This window comes from Phyllobates terribilis, unplaced genomic scaffold, assembly GCF_046119375.1.
Source record: "Phyllobates terribilis strain yellow unplaced genomic scaffold, ASM4611937v1 Scaffold_2457__1_contigs__length_129993, whole genome shotgun sequence".
Lineage (NCBI taxonomy): Eukaryota > Metazoa > Chordata > Amphibia > Anura > Dendrobatidae > Phyllobates > Phyllobates terribilis.
In genome coordinates, this window is record NW_027365215.1 from 12,501 (window position 1) to 17,500 (window position 5,000).

Here is a 5,000-nt window from a genome sequence, read left to right on the forward strand (position 1 = left end):
ATTTTGTGAAAACTTCCACAAAATGAGGTTTCTAGTATGTTAGAGGGCATCCAGGAGGGCTCCAAAAGTGTGGGTAAAATATATATCCCACAGGGGGAAAATTGAAAAAAAGTTGAAAAAAAAAATTTTTGGGGGACTTAGAAATTTTTCAACTTTTGTCAGACTTCCAGACAGGGGAGCGTGTCAGTGCGCGCATCCGATTTCAGTTCCAGAGCGATTCGCGCGATGAGTCCTTGATACTTAGTCGTTTTTTGGCAAAATTTATGACTTTTTGAAATTTCACAATTTTGTGAAAACTTCCACAAAATGAGGTTCTAGTATGTTAGAGGGCATCCCAGGAGGGCTCCAAAAGTGTGGGTAAAATATATATCCCACAGGGGAAAATTGAAAAAAAGTTGAAAAAAAAAAATTTTTGGGGACTTAGAAAAATTTTCACACATGTGTCAGACTTCCAGACAGGGGAGCGTGTCAGTGCGCGCATCCGATTTCAGTTCCAGAGCGATTCGCGCGATGAGTCCTTGATACTTAGTCGTTTTTGGCAAAATTTCTGACTTTTTGAAAATTTCACAATTTTGTGAAAACTTCCACAAAATGAGGTTCTAGTATGTTAGAGGGCATCCCAGGAGGGCTCCAAAAGTGTGGGTAAAATATATATCCCACAGGGGGAAAATTGAAAAAAAGTTGAAAAAAAAATTTTTGGGGACTTAGAAAATTTTCACACATGTGTCAGACTTCCAGAGAGGGGAGCATGTCAGTGCGCGCATCCGATTTCAGTTCCAGAGCGATTCGCGCGATGTCTTGATACTTAGTCGTTTTTGCAAATTTCTGACTTTTTTGAAAATTTCACAATTTTGTGAAAACTTCCACAAAATGAGGTTCTAGTATGTTAGAGGGCATCCAGGAGGGCTCCAAAAGTGTGGGTAAAATATATAATCCCACAGGGGAAAATTGAAAAAAAGTTGAAAAAAAAATTTTTGGGACTTAGAAAATTTTCAACTTTTGTCCAGACTTCAGACAGGGGAGCGTGTCAGTGCGCGCATCCGATTTCAGTTCCAGAGCGATTCGCGCGATGAGTCCTTGATACTTAGTCGTTTTTGGCAAAATTTCTGACTTTTTGAAAATTTCACAATTTTGTGAAACTTCCACAAATGAGGTTCTAGTATGTTAGAGGGCATCCAGGAGGGCTCCAAAAGTGTGGGTAAAATATATATCCCACAGGGGGAAAATTGAAAAAAAGTTGAAAAAAAAATTTTTGGGGACTTAGAAAATTTTCACACATGTGTCAGACTTCCAGACAGGGGAGCGTGTCAGTGCGCGCATCCGATTTCAGTTCCAGAGCGATTCGCGCGATGAGTCCTTGATACTTAGTCGTTTTTGGCAAATTTCTGACTTTTTGAAAATTTCACAATTTTGTGAAAACTTCCACAAAATGAGGTTCTAGTATGTTAGAGGGCATCCCAGGAGGGCTCCAAAAGTGTGGGTAAAATATATATCCCACAGGGGGAAAATTGAAAAAAAGTTGAAAAAAAAAATTTTTGGGGACTTAGAAAATTTTCACACATGTGTCAGACTTCCAGAGAGGGGAGCATGTCAGTGCGCGCATCCGATTTCAGTTCCAGAGCGATTCGCGCGATGAGTCCTTGATACTTAGTCGTTTTTGCAAATTTCTGACTTTTTGGAAAATTTCACAATTTTGTGAAAACTTCCACAAAATGAGGTTCTAGTATGTTAGAGGGCATCCAGGAGGGCTCCAAAAGTGTGGGTAAAATATATATCCCACAGGGGGAAAATTGAAAAAAGTTGAAAAAAAAAATTTTTGGGGACTTAGAAAATTTTTCAACATTTTGTCAGACTTCCAGACAGGGGAGCGTGTCAGTGCGCGCATCCGATTTCAGTTCCAGAGCGATTCGCGCGATGAGTCCTTGATACTTAGTCGTTTTTGCAAAATTTCTGACTTTTTGAAAATTTCACAATTTTGTGAAAACTTCCACAAAATGAGGTTCTAGTATGTTAGAGGGCATCCAGGAAGGGCTCCAAAAGTGTGGGTAAAATATATATCCCACAGGGGGAAAATTGAAAAAAAGTTGAAAAAAAAAATTTTTGGGGACTTAGAAAATTTTCACACATGTGTCAGACTTCCAGACAGGGGAGCGTGTCAGTGCGCGCATCCGATTTCAGTTCCAGAGCGATTCGCGCGATGAGTCCTTGATACTTAGTCGTTTTTGGCAAAAATTTCTGACTTTTTGAAAATTTCACAATTTTGTGAAAACTTCCACAAAATGAGGTTCTAGTATGTTAGAGGGCATCCCAGGAGGGCTCCAAAAGTGTGGGTAAAATATATATCCCACAGGGGGAAAATTGAAAAAAGTTGAAAAAAAAAATTTTTGGGGACTTAGAAAATTTTCACACATGTGTCAGACTTCCAGACAGGGAGCGTGTCAGTGCGCGCATCCGATTTCAGTTCCAGAGCGATTCGCGCGATGAGTCCTTGATACTTAGTCGTTTTTGGCAAAATTCTGACTTTTTGAAAATTTCACAATTTTGTGAAAACTTCCACAAAATGAGGTTCTAGTATGTTAGAGGGCATCCCAGGAGGGCTCCAAAAGTGTGGGTAAAATATATATCCCACAGGGGAAATTGAAAAAAAGTTGAAAAAAAAATTTTTGGGGACTTAGAAAATTTTCACACATGTGTCAGACCTTCCAGAGAGGGGAGCATGTCAGTGCGCGCATCCGATTTCAGTTCCAGAGCGATTCGCGCGATGAGTCCTTGATACTTAGTCGTTTTTGCAAAAATTCTGACTTTTTTGAAAATTTCACAATTTTGTGAAAACTTCCACAAAATGAGGTTTCTAGTATGTTAGAGGGCATCCCAGGAGGGCTCCAAAAGTGTGGGTAAAATATATATCCCACAGGGGAAAATTGAAAAAAGTTGAAAAAAAAATTTTTGGGGACTTAGAAAATTTTTCAACTTTTGTCGACTTCCAGACAGGGGAGCGTGTCAGTGCGCGCATCCGATTTCAGTTCCAGAGCGATTCGCGCGATGAGTCCTTGTTACTTAGTCGTTTTTGGCAAAATTTCTGACTTTTTGAAAATTTCACAATTTTGTGAAAACTTCCACAAAATGAGGTTCTAGTATGTTAGAGGGCATCCCAGGAGGGCTCCAAAGTGTGGGTAAAATATATATCCCACAGGGGGAAAATTGAAAAAAAGTTGAAAAAAAAAATTTTTGGGGACTTAGAAATTTTTCAACTTTTGTCAGACTTCCAGACAGGGAGCGTGTCAGTGCGCGCATCCGATTTCAGTTCCAGAGCGATTCGCGCGATGAGTCCTTGATACTTAGTCGTTTTTGCAAAAATTTCTGACTTTTTTGAAAATTTCACAATTTTGTGAAAACTTCCACAAAATGAGGTTCTAGTATGTTAGAGGGCATCCCAGGAGGGCTCCAAAAGTGTGGGTAAAATATATATCCCACAGGGGGAAAATTGAAAAAAAGTTGAAAAAAAAAATTTTTGGGACTTAGAAAATTTTTCACTTGTGTCAGACTTCCCAGAGAGGGGAGCATGTCAGTGCGCGCATCCGATTTCAGTTCCAGAGCGATTCGCGCGATGAGTCCTTGATACTTAGTCGTTTTCAGAAGTCACAATTTTGACTTCCAGGACCCGCAAACGTTTGTAAATTGAGCCCGCTCCCCAGGTCCCAGCGTTTTGAGGTGTCCCCGGTTGCAGTAATGCAGCCTGCCCACTAGATGTCGCAAAAGAGACAAAAAGTGAAAAAGAACCAGAATGAGGAAATTCCAGGGAGCCGAATCCGCCTGACAGTTCCAGGCGATCGGGCACTTTTTTGCATGCGTCCCTAAAGTGGGTATAGGGTGACACTCCATGCAAAGACCCAGTTTTGCACACCACCGGCAGAATATATGAGAGAGAGGTACCTCTCAGCCCCGACACATTTCGACTCATTTAAGCTGGTTTTCACCTCCGTAGGCCTGGGTATGCGTTTTGGCTATGAGTCCCTGTTCGGCTGGAGGTCTGCACCTTGGCTGAACCCAGGCTTCCGCAGCTGCGTGGGGGGACTTTTGCCGGTCGCTATCCCAAGTCAGAGAGGGTGTTCCTGGGTGAAGTGAGCCTGGCCAGACCCCCCCGCGGGCCCTGGTTCTCCACATGGGGGCGCCGTCAAGGCTAAAATCTGGATTTTTAGGCCGAGAGAGGCTCCATGAGGGCGGATGCTTTTGTGGCTTCGACCCCAGTGCTGTCCACATCCAGTACCCCCCCGCAAGGGCGCCTGTACCCGAGTCGCGCTTCCAGGACTCGTGGGCACGTATCTCCCGACGACAGGGGTTTGCAGCCTCCGTACTTGGGCAAGTCCCTACATGCACCCCTGCTCTTCCTCCGATCGATCTGGCGGCAGCGCTCCCGGGTGGGGAGGTGGCGCCGCTCGCTCGGCCCGGGCTTTGGAGCCCGCGTGGCTTAAGGTGAGCGGTCCCCTTCCTCCTCTACCCCCGGGCTTCCGACACCTATCTTTGGGCGCGCATGCCGGCCTCGCCTCCCGTCTGCGGAGGTGGCCGAGCCGTGGGGGAGTTTGACCCGAACCGAGCGAAGGCAGTGGTCCGACGACCCGTACGGGCGAACGGCGGGGCGCCCACCCAGCCAGGCGTGGGGGCCGTCGTCCGAATCGCTCCCTGTGCGGGGAAGCACAGCGATCTTCTCGAGGGCGGCCCTTTTCTTCCAGATGCGTACCCGGCCAGCGGAGGCTCGCGCTGCCCCTCGTGTCCGAAAGGGCGGCCTCCGCGGCGGTGGCGACAGCGGCGGCGGTGGGTGGCCTCTCCGCGCCACTGCCGAGCTGCGCGATTTCCAGTCTTTTCCCGAGCCCCTACGTCAGTGGGGAGGACGACAGAGGTGTGGAGGCAGGCGAAGGGGGTTCTCACCGTGCGGTGTGCCCCAGCCCGACCGTTGCCTTCCCCCTCGACCTCGTCCTCCCAGGCGGCTCGGCCAGGGAGCA